Below are 23,111 nucleotides of genomic sequence, written 5' to 3'. Positions count from 1 at the left end.
TGGCTGTCTCTTGTGAGACTATGCCGGGGCCTAGCAAACACAGAAGTGGATGCTCACAGTCAGCTATTGGATGGATCACAGGACTCCCAATGGAGGAGCTAGAGAAAGTACCCAAGGAGCTAAAGGGATCTGCAACCCTATAGGTGGAACAACATTATGAACTAACCAGTACCCCGGAACTCTGGACTCTAGCTGCATATGTATCAAAAGATGGCCTAGTCGGCCATCACTGGAAAGAGAGGCCCATTGGACTTGCAAACTTTATATGCCCCGGTACAGGGGAACACCAGGGCAAAAAAAAAAAAAATGGGAATGGGTGGGTAGGGAATTGGGGCGGAGGGTATGGGGGACTTTTGGTATAGCATTGGAAATGTAATTGAGGAAAATACGTAATAAAAAATATTAAAAATTTAAAAAAAGAAGAGGTGTGGGTCTGCTTTCAGCATAATTGTTGCCCTGGGGAAAGTGACCCTTTGATTTTCAGGGGTGCCTGCTAGAGTTGGGGTCTGGGACAAAGCAACAATTGAGGGGAGAAAGGTTAGAATGGAAAGATCTTTGGAATTCATAGGACATCGGGGGGGGGGGGATGAGGAAAGGCTGCCAGAGGTGTTCTGCTGCAGAGCTGGAGATGAAACTAGGGGATTGGATCTGGAGGAACAGGGAGAAAAGAGAAGGCCTGTGGGCAACATACCTGGTTTCCTAGCAGATGTGGCCAATGGGTTAGTAGGGACTGCCTGTTGGAGATAGGATCTTAGAAAAAGCAGGTGAGAGGAAAAAGTTTAAGAGGGTGTGGTGTGGGGAATCCACCGGATATTTTGGTAGGAGTGAAGGAAGTCTGCACCTGATATTCCATTATAGTGCCAGGGACCAGACAAGGGGATTGTATTTGAAGGAGAGGAAGGAGTAGGCAGGGTCTTCAGTTAGATTACTTGTTTCTCTGTTCTGCTTAGCTGTTGTGTTCCCAGTAAATGCCTGCTACTGGAGGCTGGGAAATGGGATGAGGTGGTATAAAGATGGCTGGAGGAGAAGGTCTTTATGATACCTTCTGGATGGGATGATATTGAAAAGGGAGACCGCTGCAGTGGGTTTCCTGCTACAGACCTGGAGATTAACTGTTACATATTACTTCCAATTAATATCTTCTAATATAAGTTTGATTGTGATAGATATAGTTATATGTTTAAATAAGATTCGTGTACATTAGTATTGCCTGTACAAAGTCTTCTCTAACACAGAATCACTTCTGTAGTCTTCAAAGAATTTTTCCTTTCCCTGAATTTCAATATTATTTAATTTAATTTTTTAACTTAATCACATATCTCACTCACTGCCTCCTCCCAGTTACCCCCTCCTACAATCCTTTGCCCCCCTCTCCCCTCCCCTTCTCCTCTGAATATGTGGGGCACCCCTGGATATGCCCTCCAAACCCTGGCATTTCAAGTCTCTGAGAGGCTAGATGCTTTCTTTCCCACTGAGACCAGACAAGACAACCCATCTAGAAGAACATATCCCACATACTGGCAACAGGCAACAGGCAACAGGCAACAGTTTGTGGGATAGCCCCTGTGCCAGTTGTTCAGGACCCACATGAAGGCCAAGATACACATCTGCTATACATGAGCATGGAAGTCTAGGTCTACTCCATGTATATTCTCTGGTTGGTGGTTGAGACTCTGAGAGTTCCAAGGGCCCAGGTTAGTTGACTCTAATGGTCTTCCTGTAGAGTTTCTATCCCATTCAGACCCCACAATTCTTCTTCCTAGTCTTCCATAAGAATCCCCAAGCTCCATTCACAAGTTGGCTGTGAGTGTCTGTATCTGTCAGAGTCAGCTGCTGGGTGGAGCCTCTGGAAGGACAACATGCTCTTGTCTGCAAACATAACCGTATCATTAATAGTGTTAGAGATTGGTGCTGCACATGGGATGGGTCTCACCTTGGGCAGGTTACTGGTTGCCCATTCTCTTAGTCTCTGCTCTACACACCATGCCTGTGTTACTTGTAAACAGGATAAATTTTGGGTTGACAGTTTTGTGGATAGGTTTGTGCCTCTAATGCTCCTAGGGTTCCTGTCTGGATACAGGAGGTGACCTCTTCATGGTTATCTTACCAAAAGCAATCTACAAGTTGAATACAATCCCAGTCAAAATTCCAAAACAAAATTTTATAGAACTTGAAAGAGCAATTCTCAACTTCATATGGAAAAACAAAAAACCCAGGATAGCCAACACAATCCTAAAAGAAATTTGAAAGAATTACCATCCTTGACCTAAAGCTGTACTACAGAACAGTAGTGATTTAAAAAAAAAAAAAAGCATGAGTGGCATTAGTACAGAAACAAACACATTGATCAATGGAATCAATTTTTTATAAAGAAGTCAAAACCATACAATGGAGAAATGAAAGCATGTTCAACAAATGGTGCTAGACTAACTGGATGTCTACATGTAGAAGAATGAAAATGGACCCATACTTATCATCCTGCACAAAATTCAAGTCCAAGTGTATCAAGGACCTCAACATAAAACTAGATACACTGAATCTCACAGAAGAGAAAGTAGAAATACACTTGAATGCTCTGGTACAGGAGACAAGTTCTGGAATAGAACACGAATGACTCAAGCTCTAAGATTAATAAATGGGACTTCATGAAATTGCAAAGCTTTTGTAAGGCAATGGACACTCAAAAAAATATATTGGCAGCCCACAAATTGGGAAAGGATCTTCACAAACCTTATATTTGACAAGGAGCTAATATCCAAAATTTATAAATAACTCAATACATTAGACACCAACAACCCAAGTAACCCAATTAAAAATGGGGTACAAAGCTAAACAGAGAATTCTCAACAAAGGAATCTTTAATAGGTGAGAAATACATAAAGAAATATTCTCCACCAGAGAACTCCTAAACCTGATTAACAACTCTAGCAAAGTGGCCAAATATAAAATTAACTCAAATCAGTGGCCTTGCTCTACTCCCAGAATAAACAGACTGAGAAAGAAATTAGGGAAAGGACACCCATCACAATTGCCACAAAAAAAATTACAGACCTTGGAGTGATTCAAACTAAGCAAGTGAAAGATCTATATTACAAGAACTTCAAGTCTCTGAAGAAAGAAATCAAAGAAGATCTCAAAAGATGGAAAGATCTCCCATGCTCATGAATTGGCAGGATTAACATAGTAAAAATGGCTATCTTGCTGAAAGCAATCTACAGATTCAATGCAATCCCCATCAAAATTCCAACTCAATTCTTCACAGAGTTAGAAAGGGCAATTTGCAAATTCATCTGGAATAAAAAAAAAAAATCTAGGATAGCAAAAACTATTCTCAACAATAAAAGAACCTCTGGCGGAATCACCATGCCTGACCTCAAGCTGTACTACAGAGCAATTGTGATAAAAACTTCAGGGTACTGGTACAGTGACAGAAAGGTAGATCAATAGAATAGAATTGAAGACCCAGAAATGAATCCACTCAGCTATGGTCACTTGATCTTTGACAGGGGAGCTAAAACCATCCAGTGGAAAAAAAGACAGCATTTTCAATAAATGGTGCTGGCACAACTGGCGGTTATCATGTAGAAGAATGCTAATTGGTCCATTCTTATCTCCTTGTACAAAGCTCAAGTCTAAGAGGATCAAAGACCTCCACATAAAACCAGAAACACTGAAATTAATTGAGGAGAAAGTGGGGGAAAGCCTCGAAGATGTGGGCACAGGGGGAAAATTCCTAAACAGAACAGCAATGGCTTGTGCTGTAAGATCAAGAATTGACAAATGGGACCTCATAAAATTGCAAAGCTTCTGTAAGACAAAAGACACTGTCAATAAGACAAAAAGGCCACCAACAGATTGGGAAAAGATCTTTACCAATCCTACATCTGATTGAGGGCTAATATCCAATATATAAAAAGAACTCAAGAAGTTAGACTCCAGACAACCAAATTAAAAATTTTAAATGGGGCACAGAGCTAAACAAAGAATTCTCAACTGAGAAATAATGGATGGCTGAGAGGCACCTAAAAAAATGCTCAATATCCTTAGTCATCAGGGAAATGCAAATCAAAACAAACCTGAGATTCCACCTCACACCAGTCAGAATGGCTAAGATCAAAAACTCAAGTGACAGCAGATGTTGGCGAGGATGTGGAGAAAGAGAAACACTCCTCCATTGCTGGTGGGATTGCAAGCTGATACAACCACTCTGGAAATCAGTCTGGCAGTTCCTCAGAAAATTGGGCTTAAGACTTCTGGTGAGTGGAACACAGCATCTGCTCCAATCCAATTGCGCGGGACTTGAGACTGCATTAGTCAGGGAAGCAAAAACCCAGTCTGAGTAGGGGAACAAGCCCCTTCCGGTCCGAGCAGCACCGGGGTAGCTAGGGCGCACAGTCGGCTGACTACCTCCAGCTACCCACAACATCCGCCAAATCGATCTTAAGACTTCTGGTGAGTGGAACACAGTATCTGCTCCAATCCAATCCCGCTGGACTTGAGACTGCATTAGTCAGAGAAGCAAAAACCCGGCCTGAGTAGGGGCACAAGGTCCGAGCAGCACCGGGGTAGCTAGGGCGCAGAGTCGGCTGACTCAGATACCCACAACACCAGCCACACGATCTTAAGAATTCTGAGGATTGGGAGCTGCCCAGCGCAGGAGCACTTTGCCTGAGCATCAGCAGCAGAAATCTCGGTTCTGGGACCCCGCCGAGTGTATCCTGCACAGACAGCTGGCCATTTTCCCAGCCAGAGGATAGGAATCTGCCCGGCGTGGGAGCATTTTGCCTGAGTATCAGCAGCAGACATCTTGGTTCCGGGACCCTGCTGAGTGTACCCTGCACAGATATCTTAGTTCCAGGACCCCGCCGAGTGTATCCTGCACAGCTCCAGAGAATACCAGATGGTGAAAGGCAAACGTAAGAATCCTACTAACAGAAATCAAGACCACTCACCATCATGAGAACGCAGCACTCCCACCCCACCTAGTCCTGGGCACCCCAACACAACTGAAACGCTAGACCAGATTTAAAAGCATATCTCATGATGATGGTAGAGGACATCAAGAAGAACTTTAATAACTCACTTAAAGAAATACAGGAGAACACTGCTAAAGAGTTACAAGTCCTTAAAGAAAAGCAGGAAAACACAACCAGACAGGTAGAAGTCCTTAAAGAAAAACAGGAAAACACATCCAAACAGGTGATGGAAATGAACAAAATCATACTAGACCTAAAAAGTGAAGAAGACACAATAAAGAAAACCCAAAGTGAGGCGACGCTGGAGATAGAAACCCTAGGAAAGAAATAGGGAACCATAGACACGAGCATCAGCAAGAGAATACAAGAGATGGAAGAGAGAATCTCAGGTGCAGAAGATTTCATAGAGAACATCGGCACAACAATCAAAGATAAAACAAAACTCAAAAAGATCCTAACTCAAAGCATCCAGGAAATCCAGGACACAATGAGAAGACCAAACCTACGGATAATAGGAGTTGATGAGAATGAAGATTTTCAACTTAAAGGGCCAGCAAATATATTCAACAAAATTATAGAAGAAAACTTCCCAAACCTAATGTATGACATGCCCATGAACATACAAGAAGCCTGCAGAACTCCAAATAGACTGAACCAGAAAAGAAATTCCTCCCGACACATAATAATCAGAACAACAAATGCACTAAATAAAGAGAGAATATTAAAAGCAGTAAGGGAGAAAGGTCAAGTAACATATAAAGGCAGACGTATCAGAATTACACCAGACTTTTCACCAGAGACTATGAAAGCCAGAAGAGCCTGAACAGATGTTATACAGACACTAAGAGAACACAAATGCCAGCCCGCCAAACTCTCAAATACCATAGATGGAGAAACCAAAGTATTCCACGACAAAACCAACTTCACACATTATCTTTCCACATTCCAGCCCTTCAAAGGATAATAACAGAAAAGAAGCAATACAAGGATGGAAATCACGCCCTAGAACAAGCAAGAAAGTAATCCCTCAACAAACCAAAAAGAAGACAACCACAAGAACAGAATGCCAACTCTAACAACAAAAATAAAAGGAAGGAACAACTACTTTTCCTTAATATCTCTTAATATCAATGGACTCAATTCTCCATATAAAAAGACATAGACTAACAGACTGGCTACACAAACAGGACCCAACATTCTGCTGCTTACAGGAAACCCATCTCAAGGAAAAAGACAGACACTACCTCAGAGTAAAAGGCTGGAAAACAATTTTCCAAGCAAATGGTCTGAAGAAACAAGCTAGAGTAGCCATTTTAATATCGGATAAAATCGACTTCCAACCCAAAGTTATCAAAAAAGACAAGGAGGGACACTTCATACTCATCAAAGATACAATCCTCCAAGAGTAACTCTCAATTCTGAATATCTACGCTCCAAATGCAAGGGCAGCCACATTCATTAAAGACACTTTAGTAAAGCTCAAAGCACACATTGCACCTCACACAATAATAGTGGGAGACTTCAACACACCACTTTCTTCAAAGGACAGATCGTGGAAACAGAAACTAAACAGGGACACAATGAAACTAACAGAAGTTATGAAACAAATGGACTTAACAGATATCTACAGAACATTTTATCCTAAAACAAAAGGATATACCTTCTTCTCAGCACCTCACGGGACCTTCTCCAAAATTGACCATATAATTGGTCACAAAACAGGCCTCAACAGATACAAAAATATTGAAATTGTCCCATGCATCCTATCAGACCACCATGGCCTAAGGCTGATCTTCAATAACAACATAAATAATGGAAAGCCAACATTCACATGGAAACTGAACAACACTCTTCTCAATGATACCTTGGTCAAGGATGGAATAAAGAAAGAAATTAAAGACTTTTTGGAGTTTAATGAAAATGAAGCCACAACATACCCAAACCTATGGGACACAATGAAAGCATTTCTAAGAGGGAAACTCATAGCTCTGAGTTCCTCCAAGAAGAAACGGGAGAGAGCACATACTAGCAGCTTGACAACACATGTAAAAGCTCTAGAAATAAAGGAAGGAAATTCACCCAAGAGGAGTAGAAGGCAGGAAATAATCAAACTCAGGGGTGAAATCAACCAAGTGGAAACAAGAAGAACTATTCAAAGAATTAACCAAACGAGGAGTTGTTTCTTTGAGAAAATCAACAAGATAGATAAGCCCTTAGCTAGACACACTAGAGGGCACAGGGACAACATCCTAATTAACAAAATCAGAAATGAAAAGGGAGACATAACAACAGATCCTGAAGAAATCCAAAACACCATCAGATCCTTGTACAAAAGGCTATACTCAACAAAACTGGAAAGCCGGGATGAAATGGACAAATTTCTAGACAGATACCAGGTACCAAAGTTAAATCAGGATCAAGTTAATGATCTAAACAGTCCCATATCTCCTAAAGAAATAGAAGCAGTCAATAATAGTCTCCCAACCAAAAAAAGCCCAAGACCAGATGGGTTTAGTACAGAGTTCTACCAGACCTTCAAAGAAGATCTAATCCCAGTTCTGCACAAACTATTCCACAAAATAGAAGTAGAGGGAACTCTACCCAACTCATTCTATGAAGCCACAATTACTCTGATACCTAAACCACAGAAAGATCCAACAAAGATAGAGAACTTCAGACCAATTTCCCTTATGAATATTGATGCAAAAATCCTCGATAAAGTTCTTGCTAACCGAATCCAAGAACACATTAAAGCAATCATCCATCCTGACCAAGTAGGTTTTATTCCAGGGATGCAGGGATGGTTTAATATACGAAAATCCATCAATGTAATCCATTATATAAACAAACTCAAAGACAAAAACCACATGATCATCTCGTTAAAAGCAGAAAAAGCATTTGACAAGATCCAACACCCATTCATGATAAAAGTTTTGGAAAGATCAGGAATTCAAGGCCCATACCTAAACATAATAAAAGCAATCTACAGCAAACCAGTAGCCAACATCAAAGTAAATGGAGAGAAGCTGGAAGCAATCCCACTAAAATCAGGGACTAGACAAGGCTGCCCACTTTCTCCCTACCTTTTCAACATAGTACTTGAAGTATTAGCCAGAGCAATTCGACAACAAAAGGAGATCAAGGGAATACAAACTGGAAAAGAGGAACTCAAAATATCACTTTTTGCAGATGATATGATAGTATATATAAGTGACCCTAAAAATTCCACCAGAGAACTCCTAAACCTGATAAACAGCTTCGGTGAAGTAGCTGGATATAAAATTAACTCAAACAAGTCAATGGCCTTTCTCTACACAAAGAATAAACAGGCTGAGAAAGAAATTAGGGAAACAACACCCTTCTCAATAGTCACAAATAATATAAAATATCTTGGCGTGACTCTAACTAAGGAAGTGAAAGATCTGTATGATAAAAACTTCAAGTCCCTGAAGAAAGAAATTAAAGAAGATCTCAGAAGATGGAAAGATCTCCCATGCTCATGGATTGGCAGGATCAACATTGTAAAAATGGCTATCTTGCCAAAAGCAATTCAGATTCAATGCAATCCTCATCAAAATTCCAACTCAATTCTTCAACGAATTAGAAAGAGCTATCTGCAAATTCATCTGGAATAACAAAAAACCTAGGGTAGCAAAAAGTCTTCTCAAGGATAAAAGAACCTCTGGTGGAATCACCATGCCTGCCCTAAAGCTTTACTACAGAGCAATTGTGATAAAAACTGCATGGTACTGGTATAGTGACAGACAAGTAGACCAATGGAATAGAATTGAAGACCCAGAAATGAACCCACACACCTATGGTCACTTGATCTTCGACAAGGGAGCTAAAACCATCCAGTGGAAGAAAGACAGCATTTTCCATAAATGGTGCTGGCAAAACTGGTTGTTATCATGTAGAAGAATGTGCATTGATCCATTCCTCTCTCCTTGTACTAAGGTCAAATCTAAGTGGATCAAGGAACTTCACATAAAACCAGAGACACTGAAACTTATAGAGGAGAAAGTGGGGAAAAGTCTCAAAGATATGGGCACAGGGAAAAAAATTCCTGAATAGAACAACAATGGCTTGTGCTTTAAGATCAAGGATTGACAAATGGGACCTCATGAAACTGCAAAGCTTCTGCAAGGCAAAAGACACCGTCAATAAGACAAAAAGACCACCAACAGATTGGGAAAGGATCTTTACCTATCTTAAATCAGATAGGGGACTAATATCCAATATATATAAAGAACTCAAGAGGGTGGACTCCAGAAAATCAAATAGCCCCCTTAAAAGATGGGGCTCAGAGCTGAACAAAGAATTCTCACCCGAGGAATACCGAAAGGCTGAGAAACACCTGAAAAAATGTTCAACATCCTTAATCATCAGAGAAATGCAAATCAAAACAACCCTGAGATTCCATCTCACACCAGTCAGAATGGCTAAGATCAAAAATTCAGGTGACAGCAGATGCTGGCTAGGATGTGGAGAAAGAGGAACACTCCTCCACTGTTGGTGGGATTACAAGCTTGTACAACCACTCTGGAAATCAGTCTGGCGGTTCCTCAGAAAATTGGACATAGTACTACCGGAGGATCCAGCAATACCTCTCCTGGGCATATATCCAGAAGATGTTCCAAGTGGTAAGAAGGACACATGCTCCACTATGTTCATTGCAGCCTTATTTATAATATCCAGAAGCTGGAAAAAACCCAGATGTCCCTCACAGAGGAATGGATATAGACAATGTGGTACATTTACACAATGGAGTACTACTCAGCTATTAAAAAGAGTGTATTTATGAAATTCCTAGGCAAATGGATGGACCTGGAGGGCATCATCCTGAGTGAGGTAACACAATCACAAAAAAACTCACACAACATGTACTCACTGATAAGTGGATCTTAGCCCAGAAACTTAGAATGCCCAAGATACAAGATACAATCTGCAAACACATGAAACTCAAGAAGAACGAAGACCAAAATGTGGACACTTTGCAACTTCTTAGAATTGGGAACAAAACACCCATTGAAGGAGTTACAGAGACAAAGTTTGGAGCTGAGACAAAAGGATGGTCCATCTAGAGACTGCCATATCCAGGGATCCATCCCATAATTAGCCTCCAAGCGATGACACCATTGCATACACTAGCAAGCCTTTGTTGCAAGGACGGTGATATAGCTGTCCCTTGTGAGACTAGGCCGGGGCCTAGCAAACTCAGAAGTGGATGCTCACAGTCAACTATTGGATGGATCACAGGGCCCCCAATGGAGGAGCTAGAGAAAGTATCCAAGGAGCTAAAGAGATCTGCAACCCTATTTGAGGAACAACATTATGAACTAACCAGTACCCCAGAGCTCTTGACTATAGCTGCATATGTATCAAAAGATGACCTAGTTGGCCATCACTGCAAAGAGAGGCCCATTGGTCAGGCAAACGTTATATGCCCCAGTACAGGGGAATGCCAGAGCCAAAAAATGGGAATGGGTGGGTAGGGGAGTGGGGGGCGGGACTTTTGGGATAGCATTGGAAATGTAATTGAAGAAAATACATAATAAAAAAAAAAGAAAGAAAATTGGACATAATACTACCTGAGGACCCAGCTATACCACTCTTGGGCATATACCCAGAAGTAGTAATAAGAACACATGCTCCACTATGTTCATAGCAGCCTTATTTATAATATCCAGAAACTGGAAAGAACCCAGATGTTCCTCAACAGAGGAATGGATACAGAAAATGTGGTACATTTACACAATGGAGTACTACTCAGCTATTAAAAACAATGGATTTATGAAATTCTTGGAAAAATGGATGTATCTGGAGGATATCATCCTTAGTGAGGTAACCCAATCACAAAAGAAGTCATTAGATATGCACTCACAGATAAGTGGATAAAAACCACATGGTACTGGTACAGCAAAACTCCCAGTGGAGGGATAAGGACGAACCTACCCACAAAACTTTTATCCTAAGTTTGTTCCTGTCTAAAAGAAATATAGCACCAAAGATGGAACAAAGACTGAAGGAATAGCCAATCAATAAGTAGCCCAACTTGAGACCCATTCCATGGGCAAGCATTAATCCATGACACTATTAATGATATTGCTATGCTTGCAGAAAGGAACCTAACATAACTGTCTTCTGAGAGGCTCTACATAGCAGCTGACTCAGACAGATGCAGAGACCCATAGCCAAACATTGGAAGGAAGTTATGACTCTTATGGAAGAGTTGGGGAAAGGATTGAAGGCCCTGAAGAAGATAGAAACTCCACAGAAAGTCCAACAGAATCAGCTAACCTGGAACCCTGGGAGCTCTCAGAGGCCAAGCCACCAATCACAGAGCATACATGGGCTGGACCAAGGCCCCCAGTACATACATACCAGATGTACATCTCAGTCTCCATGTGGGTGCCCCCAACAACTGGAGCAGGGGCTATCCCTAAAACTGTAGCCTGACTGTGTAATCCACTCTTTAACAGGGCTGCCTTGTCTGGACTCACTGGAAGAGGATGAGCCTAACTCTGCAGAGACTTGCTGCACCAGAGTGGGAGGATACACACCAGGGTCCCACCCTCTCAGTGGAGAAAGGGAGATAGGAGGGACGGACTCTGGTATGGGGGACTGAGAGGCAAGTAATTTGGGATGGAAAGATGAAGAAAGAAAGAAAGAAAGAAAGAAAGAAAGAAAGAAAGAAAGAAAGAAAGAAAGAAAGAAAGAAAGAAAGAAAGAAAGAAAGAAAGAAAGAAAGAAAGAAAGAAAGAAAGAGGGGAAGGAAGGAAGGAAGGAAGGAAGGAAGGAAGGAAGGAAAGAAGGAAAGAAGAGGGGGGAGGGAAGGAGAGAAAGAGAGAGAGGCATGGGAGGGACTGACCATTTCGTATTGGGTAACCAATTGGTTAATGTAATTTTTTCTCCCTGGGGAAGACTACTTCTCAGCATTCTTTGGCTTCCTGTAGTACTTTGTCAGGGTTGAATTTTCCCCCATCCATGTTATCATGTCTATTGGTGTCATTTCTGTTCAGTTCATGTTATAAGCAGTCATGCTGGTGAGACTTCATGTAACTTCTGACATTTATAGAACTCAATCTCACATCAAACTTTCTATTCCTCTGGCTCTAACAATCTATCCACCCCCTCTTTTTGAAATAATCTCTGAAACTTGGATCAAGAATTGTGCTACAGATATATCAGTTGTGACTGAGGTCCACAACTCTACATTTTGATTAGTTCTGGTTTTTCTATAGTGACCTGCTACTGGAAATATACCAAACTACCCAGGGCTAATCAAGTAAAGAATATTGGAGGAAAGCCTACAACCTCCACTTTACTAAACCAGTAAAATCCCTAACTAAATTTTAAATATTTGTCCTTATATCACAGATAAATATAGTGTTTAACCCTCATCATAAAAATTTATCTTTGAAAGAAACAAAATCCATTACAGGTTAGTTATTGTAGATGAATAAATACAATTTAATTTTCATATGTATCAAATAATGAAACTAGCCTGAAATCTCAGTACTGCTGGGGAGGTCCAAGGTGGCTAGAATTTGAGTTCTGGGTATTGTCAGTAGTCATAAGCTGTACAGGCAACACATGCTAAAGTACATAAAAGAATTAAGAAGTATAGGGCATCATTGAATGATAAAGACAAGATCTTATCTGGACTTTGAATTCTGTGATTCAGGTAGATGTGAGAATATATAACAGCTTGAGCAGAAGTATGCAAATTATGTTGAGGTAATAAGCACACCATTTTGATTAAAGCAGAAATTTAATATAAGATCATGATAACAGGTGATGTTTGAGAAGAGTAGAAGGAATGAATTCTAGTCTTAAAAACCTCCAGAAATAATCAGGTAACAAGTATTTATAGTAAAGGAGGCATTTCAATCCAAGAGTGTTTATATATTGGCAACTGGAAATCTTTTCTAACCACTTCTTGATATTAATCTATGCTGCAGAACACTAATAGAGTTCTTAGACCCCAGAGAAGGAACATTTGGGGAGCCATAAATTTTTACACAAATTAATCTTATAACCATTCTTTCAAGTCATTTCAAGGAACAAATGTGAGCAGAGTATTCAAAACATGTTTCCTAGAGAGTGAAGATCTTTTATTACTGAACACAAGAATTATTTGCAAACTCTTTCCTGCAATTTAAATGCTGAACCAACTTATGGTGCTTGAGATTTTGGTGGTGAGTTCCCAGAAAGGCAACGTGACTCAGTCCTGGCCTCAGAAGCACCAGACTACGTTCACCTTCAAACATGACAAGTTTGATAAGAGTGTTCAGACCAAGAAAATTAATGCAAAACGTCATGATGGAGTATGTCAATGCTGCAAAGAAGTTCTTGAATGGAGTGTAAAATACAGCAAATACAAGCCACTGTCAAAGCCTAAGAAATGTGTTAAATGTTTACAAAAGACAGTAAAGGACTCTGACCACATAATGTGAAGACCATGTGCCTGTGAACTTGAAGTTTGTGCCAAATATGGAAAGAAAGAGGAGATCATTATTCTGTTTAATAAAGAACCAGAAGCTCCAGAAAATACTGAAAATGAAGGTTCTGGCTGTAGAAGAAGCTGCAAACGGAAGGAAGACAGTGATGAGGACTTAGACGTTGAGTCTGACTCGGATAGCGAGGATGGAGACACTCAGGCCTGACAGCACCGAGTCATTTGCAGAGGGAGTCAGAAGAGGCTCATGAGCAACATCGGTTATTTATAACATTTGAGTAACAGAATCTTAAAGGTTTTCACAGTAACACTTAAGCTGTATATACAGAATATGTGTGGGCACACCATAGCATGTTGTATAAAACCTATAGAAATTGTTTAGAAAAACATTATGTCAAATTATTCAGTGTTGAGGGTTGGTGATTGTATCAGCACTATCTCATGGAAAACTAAGATGACTAGCTCAGAGTACATGTCTGTAACCTGACCTCAGGTATGTGACTCTTTAGCAAAAGCCCCCTTACATCATACAAAGCAAAACAGTTTATTTTTACACACATGTACAATTATGTGTAATGATTTTCCTTCAAAAATGTTTTTATATGCTTCATTCCATTTTTTTAACCTTTTCCTAGTTTGGAAATATATACTTAGAAAAATGTGTAGACGATATATTACTATCTAGAAAGGAAAACCCAACCTTCATACTGGAGTGGAGATACTTGCAGTATCAGAAGCTCCTGTGAAGTTCTCCCTCATAAGCTTATCCTTCCCAGAATTCCATCCTCCTGAATTATCACTTTATTGCCAGTGTTATCACCTGTAAACAGTGTAAGTTAGCATCACGTGATTATTGAAGTCTGTGTCCTTGGGTTTAAAACCCCAGAGCCACAGAAGAGTGGCCAGGTGGTATGATGGGCTTTTCCACACTCTAGCTAGAGTCACAATTTCAATGTTTTACTATGTTTTCTGTGTGTCTTAATCTCTACGAATATATATATGACACACATGTGCATGTACATATGTGTGTGTATATTTGCTGAGCCATTGAAATAAATGGGAAACTTTGGTTTTGAAAAAAAAAAAGAATTATATGCAAATAATTCCAAGAAGAAACGTGGCTTCAAAACAGCCAGTATTGAGATCTCTGTGCACCTTCCCAGCCAGAGGAGAGATTGCCTAGAGGGAGTGCTCTGACCCCAGGACTCGGGTGTGATCGACATTTTCTATCTGAGGTCTCTCTGAGGCTGGTCCACGAAGGACAGGTGCAGGCCACAGAAGCAAAAGAGCTTCCTGGACAGGGCCTTTATCCTCAGCCAGGAGTACTGAGCTTAACCTCAGACCTCTGTGAACCTTCCCAGGCAGAGGAGAGCTTGACTACAAGGAGAGCTCTGACCCCCAAGACTCAGGAGAGAGCTGGTCTCCCAGGAGTGCTGACAGAGATGACCAAGACTCACAGGAAGAAAAAGGTCCAGCCAGAGACACCTAAAACATCTAACACCAGAGATTTCCAGATGGTGAAAGGCAAACATAAGAATCTTACTAACAGAAAATAAGACTGCTCAGCATCATCAGAACCCAGTACTCCCACCACAGCAAGTCCTAAATACCCCCAACACACCAGAAAAGCAAGATTCAGATCTAAAATCATATCTCATGATGGTGGTACAGGATTTTAAGAAGGACATTAGTAACTCACTTAAAGAAATACAGGAGAACACAGCTATACAGGTAGAACTCCTTAAAAAGGAGGCACAAAAATCCCTTAAGAATTACAGGAAAACACAACCAAACAGGTAATGGAATTGAACAAAACCATCCAAGATCTACAAGTGGAAGTAGAAACAAAGAAAACTCAAAGGGAGACAACTCTGGAGATAGAAACCCTAGTAAAGAAATTAGGAGCCATAGATGCAAGCATCACCAACAGAATACAAGAGATGAAAGAGAAAATCTCAGGTGCAGAAGATTCCATAGAAAACATGGACACAACAATCAAAGAAAATGCAAAATGCAAAAAGATCCTAACTCAAAACATCCAGGAAATCCAGGACACAATGAGAGGACCAAACCTAAGGATAATAGATGTAGATGAGAATGAAGATTTTCAACTTAAAGGCCAGTCAATATCTTCAACAAAATTATAGAAGAAAACTTCCCTAACCTAAAGAAAGAGATGCCCATGAACATAGAAGAAGCCTACAGAACTCCAAATAGACTAGATCAGAAAAGAAACTCCTCCAGACACATAATAATCAGAACAACAAATGCACTAAATGAAGATAGAATATTAAAAGCAGTAAGAGGAAAAGGTCAAGTAACATATAAAGGCAGACCTTTTACAATTACTGCTACATCCACTCCAGTAGTGACCCACCTGGCAGACCGAAAAGCCTGGACACGGTCCCAAGGTGAAAATTTCATGGAAACTTAGTCTCCTGGAACCATGGCATCCTGTAATAATGAATGCTCCAATGTCCTTGCTTTAGTCAGTAAATGGATCTGTGTGCTTTCCCTTAATATTGCTTTATTATCAGAGCCTCGGATTGATTTTTGACATATAGCTAAGTAAAATTCTTCACTAGTCCTAGGCAGTCCTTCAGCCAACCCTGGGCATGAATAGCTGAGTCACTGCCCTACACAAGAATTTACCATTATCTAGAAAGAAGGAAGGTTGCGGTCTAAGGAAGAACCAGAGTACATACTTAGAACTATAGATAACTGAGTTACACCCATACACAGGAATTTACAATGGCCTAGGGGGAAGGTGGACTATACAATAGAATTAGAACTATGGCAAGAGCATGAAGCCCTTGCCTCTGACTTCTAAAATTAACCTGACCTTAGGTGGGGCTGCTTTTGATCCCAGTTGTTAACATTGACTTTTATCCCAGTTGGTTCCAAGCCAGTCCTTTGTAGGCATTCCTCTGTTTTGTGTAAAAGTTACTTATAAGACTGGTGCTCACTTTGAGACAAATTACATTCAGATACACACTCCCTTGTGTCGTATCTGTTTGTCACCCCCTTCTCCCCGACTCCTTGCCCACCTGTAACTGGAACACAAGTTTTGCTCATGGATCGAGAACCCAAGTGAGGTTCATCTGTGGCAAATTATACCAGACTTCTCGCAAGGGACTATGAAAGTCAGAAGAACCTAGACAGATGTTATACAGACCCTAAGAGAACACAAATGCCAGCCCAGGATACTATACCCAGCAAAACTCTCAATTACCATAGATGGAGAAACCAAAGTATTCCATGACAAAACCAAATTCACACAATATCTTTCCATGAAACCAGCCATTCAAAGGATAGTAAAGGGAAAACCCCAGTACAAGAAGGGAAACTATTCCTTAGAAAAAGCAAGAAAGTAATCCTTCAACAAACCTAAAAGAAGACAGCTGCAAGAACAGAACCCCAACTCTAACAAAAGAAAATATAACAGGAAGCAACAATTACTTTTTCTTAATATCTCTTAATATCAATGCACTCAATTCCCCAATAAAAAGACACATACTAACAGACTGGCTATGTAAACAGGACCTAACCTTTTGCTGCATACAGGAAACGCACCTCAGGGACAAAGACAGACACTACAACAGGGTAAAAGGCTGGAAAACAATCTTCCAAGCAAATAGTCTGGAGAAACAAGCTGGAGAAGCCATACTAATATCTAATTAAATCGACTTTCAACCCAAAGTTGTCAAAAAAGACAAGGAGAGGCACTTCATACTCATCAAAGTAAAATCTACCAAGATGAACTCTCAATTCTGAACATCTATGCTCCAAATGCAAGGGCAGCCACATTCATTAAGGAAACTTTAGTAAATCTCAAAGCACACATTGCACCTCACACAATAATAGTGGGAGACTTCAACATCCTACTCTCATCAATGGACAATTCCTGGAAACAGAAATTAAACAGGGACACAGTAAAATTAACAGAAGTTATGAACCAAATGGATTTAACAGATATCTATAGAACATGTTATCCTAAAACAAAAGGACATATCTTCTTCTCAGCACCTCATGGTACTTTCTCCAAAATTGACCATATAATTGGTCACAAAACAGGCCTCAACAGATACAAAAATATGAAATAATCCCATGCATCTTATCTGATCACCACAGACTAAGGCTGATCTTCAATAACAACATAAATAATAGAAAGCCAACATACATATGGAAACTGAACAACACTATTCAATGATAGTCAAGGAAGAAATAAGAAAGAAATTAAAGACTTTTTAGAGTTCAATGAAAATGAAGCCACAACACACTTAACCTTATGGGACACAATGAAAGCAGTCTAAGAGGAAAACTCGTAGCTCTAGGTGCCTCCAAAAAGATACTGGAGAGAGCATGTACGAACAGTTTGACAGTACACCTGAAAGCTCTAGAACAAAAAGAAGCAAATTCACAACAGAAGAATAGACAACAGGAAATAATCAAACTCAGGGGTGAAATCAACCAAGTGGAAACAAAAAGAACTATATGAAAATTCAACCAAACCAGGAGCTGGTTATTTGAGAAAATCAACAAGATAGATAAACTCTTAGCCAGACTAACTAGAGGGCACACAGAAAGTATCCTAATTAACAAAATCAGAAATGAAACGGGGGACATAAAAAAAGAATCTGAAGGAATCCAAAACATCATCAGATACTACTACAAAAGCCTATATTCAACACAACTGGAAAACCTGGATGAAATTGACAATTTTCTAGACAGATACCAGGTACCAAAGTTAAATCAGGATCAGATTAACAATAGAAACAGTCCCATATACCCTAAAGAAAAAGAACCAGTCATTAATAGTCTCCTGACCAAACACTGCCCAGGACCAGATGAGTTTAGCACAGAGTTCCATCACACCTTCAAGGAAGACCTAATTCCAATTCTCCTCAAACTATTCCACAAAATAGAAACAGAAGGTACTCTACCCAATTTATTCTATGAAGCCACAATTACTCTGATACCTAAACCACACAAAGGCCCAAAAAAGAAAGAAAACTTCACACCAATTTCCCTTATCGATGCAAAAATACTCAATAAAATTCTCACAAACCTAAGCCAAGAACACATCAAAATGATCATCCATCATGATCAAGTAGGCTTCATCCCAGGGTTGCAGGGATGGTTTAATATACAGAAATCCATCAATGTAACCTACTATATAAACAAACTCAAAGACAAAAACCACACGATCATCTCGTTAGATGTTGAGAAAGCATTTAACAAAATCCAATACCCATTCATAATAAAAGTTTGGAAAGATCAGGAATTCAAGGCCCATACCGGAACATAATAAAAGCAATATACAGCAAACCAGTAGCCAACATCAAACTAAATGTAGAGAAACTTAAATCAATCACCCTAAAATCAGGGACTAGACAAGGCTGCCTGCCCACTTTCTTCCTAAATGTTCAATTTATTGCTTGAAGTCCTAGCCAGAGCAATTAGAAAACAAAAGGAGATCAAGGGGATACAAATTGGAAAGGAAGAAGTCAAAACATAACTATTTGCAGATGATATGATAGTATATATAAGTGACCCTAAAAATCCCACCAGAGAACTCCTAAACCTGATAAACAACTTGAGTGAAGTAGCTGGATATAAAATTAGCTCAAGCAAATCAGTGGCCTTTCTCTATACAAAGGATAAACAGGCTGAGAAAGAAATTAGGGAAACAGCACCCTTCACAATAGTCACAAATAATATAAAATAACTTGGTGTGACTCTAAATAAGGAAGTGAAAGATCAGTATGATAAGAACTTCAAGTATCTGAAGAAAGAAATCAAAGATCTCAGAAGATGGAAAGATCTCCCATGCTCATGGATTGGCAGGATCAATATAGTAAAAATGGCCATCTTGCTAAAAGTAATCTACAGATTCAATGTAACCCCCATCAAAATTCCAACTCAGTTCTTCACAGAGTAAGAAAGAGCAATTTGCAAATTCATCTGGAATAACAAAAAACCTAGGATAGCAAAACTATTCTCAATAATAAAAGAACTTCTGTTGGAATCACCATGCCTGACCTCAAGCTGTACTACAGAGCAAAAACTGCATGGCACTGGTGCAGCAACAGACAGGTATATCAATGGAATAGATTGAAGACCCAGAAATGATCCCACACACCTATGGTCACTTGATCTTTGGCAAGGGAGCTAGAACTATCCAGTGGTGGGGTAGGGGGGACCGCTTTTTTTACCACATTTTTTTTAGATATTTTCTTCATTTACATTTCAAATGCTATCCCAAAAGTCCCCTATACCCTCCCACTTCCCTGCTCCCCTACCCACTCGCTCCCACTTCTTGGCCCTGGCGTTCCCCTATACTGGGGCATTTATAGTTTGCTAGACCAAGGGCCTCTCTTCCCAATGATGGCCAACTAGGCCATCTTCTGCCACATATGCAGCTACAGACACAAGCTCTGGGGGTACTGATTAGTTCATATTGTTGCTCCACCTATAGTGTAGCAGAATTTTCAACAAATGGTGCTGGCTCAACTGGTGGTTATCATGTAGAAGAATGCGAATTGATTCGTTCATATCTCCTTGTATAAAGCTCAAGTCTAAGTGGATCAAGGAACCCCACATAAAACCAGAGACACTGAAACATATAGAAGATAAAGTGGGGAATAGCTTAGAAGCACAAAGGAAAAAATTCCTGAACAGAACAGCAATGGCTTGTGCTGTAAGATCAAGAATTGACAAATGGGACCTCATAAAATTGCAAAGCTTCTGAAAGGCAAAAGATACAGTCAATAAGACATAGGGCCACCAACAGATTGGACAAAGATCTTTACCAATCCTAATTCTGATAGGGGACTAATATCCAATATATATATAAAGAACACAAGAAGATGGACTCCAGAAAATCAAATAACACTGACATTGCAACTCATACCAGTCACAGTGGCTAAAATCAAAAATTCATGTCACAGCAGATGCTGGCAAGGATGTGGAGAAAGAGGAACACTTCTGCATTGCTGGTGGGATTGTAAGCTGGTACAACCACTCTGGAAATCAGTCTGGTGGTTCCTCAGAAAATTAGATATAGTACTACTGGAGGATCCAGCAGTACCACTCCTGGGCTAATACCCAGAAGATGTTCCAACTTGTAATGACACATGCTCAACTATGTTCAAAACAGCCTTATTTATAATATCCAGAAGCTGGAAAGAACCCAGATGTTCCTCAACAGAGGAATGGATACAGAAAATGTGATACATTTACACAATGGAGTACTCAGCTATTAAAAACAATGAATTTATGAAATTCTTAGTCAAATTGATGTATCTGGAGGATATCATCTTTAGTGAGGTAACCCAATCACAAAAGAACACACATGATATGCACTCACTGATAAGTGGATATTAACCCAGAATCTTAAAATACCCAAGATACAATTTTCAAAGCACAAGAAAATCAAGAAGAAGGAAGACCAACATGTGGCTACTTCATTCCTCCTTAGAATAGGGAACAAAATACTCATGGAAGGAGTTACAAAGACAAAGTTTGGAGCTGAGACAAAAGGATGGACCATCCAGAGAATGCCCCACTGGAGATCCATCCCATAATCAGCCACCAAACCCAGACACTATTGCATATACCAACAAGATTTTGCTGACAGGACCCTGATACAGCTGTCTCCTGTGATACTATGCCATGGCCTGCCAAATACAGAAGTGGATGCTCACAGTCATCTATTGGATGCAACACAGAGTCCCCAATGAAGGAGCTAGAGAAACAACCGTATAAGTGGAACAATATGAACTAACCAGTACCCGCAGAGCTTGTGTCTCTAGCTGCATATGTAGCAGAAGATGGCCTAGTTGGTCATTAGTGGGAGGAGAGGTCCTTGGTCTTGTGAAGATTCTAGGCCCCAATATAGGGAAATGCCAGCGCCAGGAAATGAGAGTGGGTGGGTTGGGTAGCAGGGGAAGAGGGAAGGGTATAGGGGATTTTCGGTGAGGAAATTAGGAAAGTGGATAGCATTTGAAATGTAAATAAAGAAAATATCTAATAAAAAATGATGAGGGCAGTTAAAAAATTTTTTGAATAAATAATAACTTGTATTTTCTTTTTTTTTTTCTTTTATTTTTTTGTATGAAACATTGACTTTATTGATCTTTGGGGGAATGTGATGCACTATCTTTGTATTATAACTGAGCCATTAGTCGTGTCGCTTCATCAACGTTAGCTGGTTCATTTTCATGGTGCTTCAGCTCTTTCTGCACAGATTTAAGAGAAAGGCTTTTTGAGAAGTTTGCAAGTTCTTTCTGTATATTTACAAAAGCTCTGTTCATTCTGTTGACTTTTTCATGATTCATAATGTTTATCTTCTTAAGATTAGTAGTAACTGGTTTTGCCTTGTTTTTAGCCTTGAAAGTTTTGTGGCTAGCTATATGAAATACATTCCTGGACTTCTGCCCTTTTAATTTGTTCTTGGCCATTGTCAAAGTTCACGCGGCTGCTCAGGTTCACAGTGACGCCATCCACCAATAACTTGTATTTTCATTGTAAAAGAAGCTCACAATTTAGATGTTATAATTAAAAAATAAGCAAGCCAATAAATAATTTAACATTAATTGCATATTACTTGACAAAATATATGCTGCTAATTAAAAGGGTAAAGCAGCCGAGCAGTGGTGGCACATGCCTTTAACTCCAGCACTTGGAAGGCAGAGGCAGGTGGATTTCTGAGTTTCTACAAAGTGAGTTCCAGGACATCCAGGACTATAGAGAAACCCTGTCTCGAAACCCACACCACCACCACCCAAAAACAAAAAAAAAAAAAACTGTAAAGCATAAAAATATAATAAATGCTCTATAAAAGAATAAAAGTAGTGTAAATGAAGAAAATATCTAATAAAAAAACATCTAAAATACTTTGCTCCTTCTTAGAATGGGGAACAAAATACCCATGGAAAGAGTTACAGAGACAAAGTTCGGAGATCAGACAGAAGGAAGGACCATCCAGAGACTGCCCCACCCAGGGATCCATCCCATATACAACCACCAAACCCAGACACTATTGCATGTGCCAGAAAGATTTTGCTGACAGGACCCTGATATAGCTGTCTCTTGTGAGGCTATGCCAGTGCCTGGCAAATACAGAAGTGGATGCTCATTAGTGGGAGGAGAGGCCCCTTGGTCTTGCAAACTTTTTTTTTTTTTTTTTTTTTTAGAATCTCAAGCAATTTATTTTTTTTCTTTCCATTTTTTATTAGGTATTTAGCTCATTTACATTTCCAATGCTATACCAAAAGTCCCCCATACCCACCCACCCCCACTCCCCTACCCGCCCACTCCCCCTTTTTGGCCCTGGCATTCCCCTGTTCTGGGGCATATAAAGTTTGTGTGTCCAATGGGCCTCTCTTTCCAGTGATGGCCGACTAGGCCATCTTTTGATACATATGCAGCTAGAGTCAAGAGCTCCGGGGTACTGGTTAGTTCATAATGTTGATCCACCTATAGGGTTGCAGATCCCTTTAGCTCCTTGGGTACTTTCTCTAGCTCCTCCATTGGGAGCCCTGTGATCCATCCATTAGCTGACTGTGGGCATCCACTTCTGTGTTTGCTAGGCCCCAGCATAGTCTCACAAGAGACAGCTACATCTGGGTCCTTTCGATAAAATCTTGCTAGTGTATGCAATGGTGTCAGCG

General features: G+C 40.1%; 2 pseudogenes; one reads left to right on the top strand and one right to left on the bottom strand.

Annotated features, from left to right (window-relative positions):
* Nucleotides 1-13,156: 13,156 nt before the first annotated feature.
* Gm9504 lies at nt 13,157-13,645 on the top strand (annotated as a pseudogene).
* Gm4540 (predicted gene 4540) lies at nt 21,544-21,945 on the bottom strand (annotated as a pseudogene).

This window comes from Mus musculus, chromosome 3 (assembly GCF_000001635.26).
Source record: "Mus musculus strain C57BL/6J chromosome 3, GRCm38.p6 C57BL/6J".
NCBI lineage: Eukaryota > Metazoa > Chordata > Mammalia > Rodentia > Muridae > Mus > Mus musculus.
This window is presented reverse-complemented; position numbering and strand designations above follow the sequence as displayed.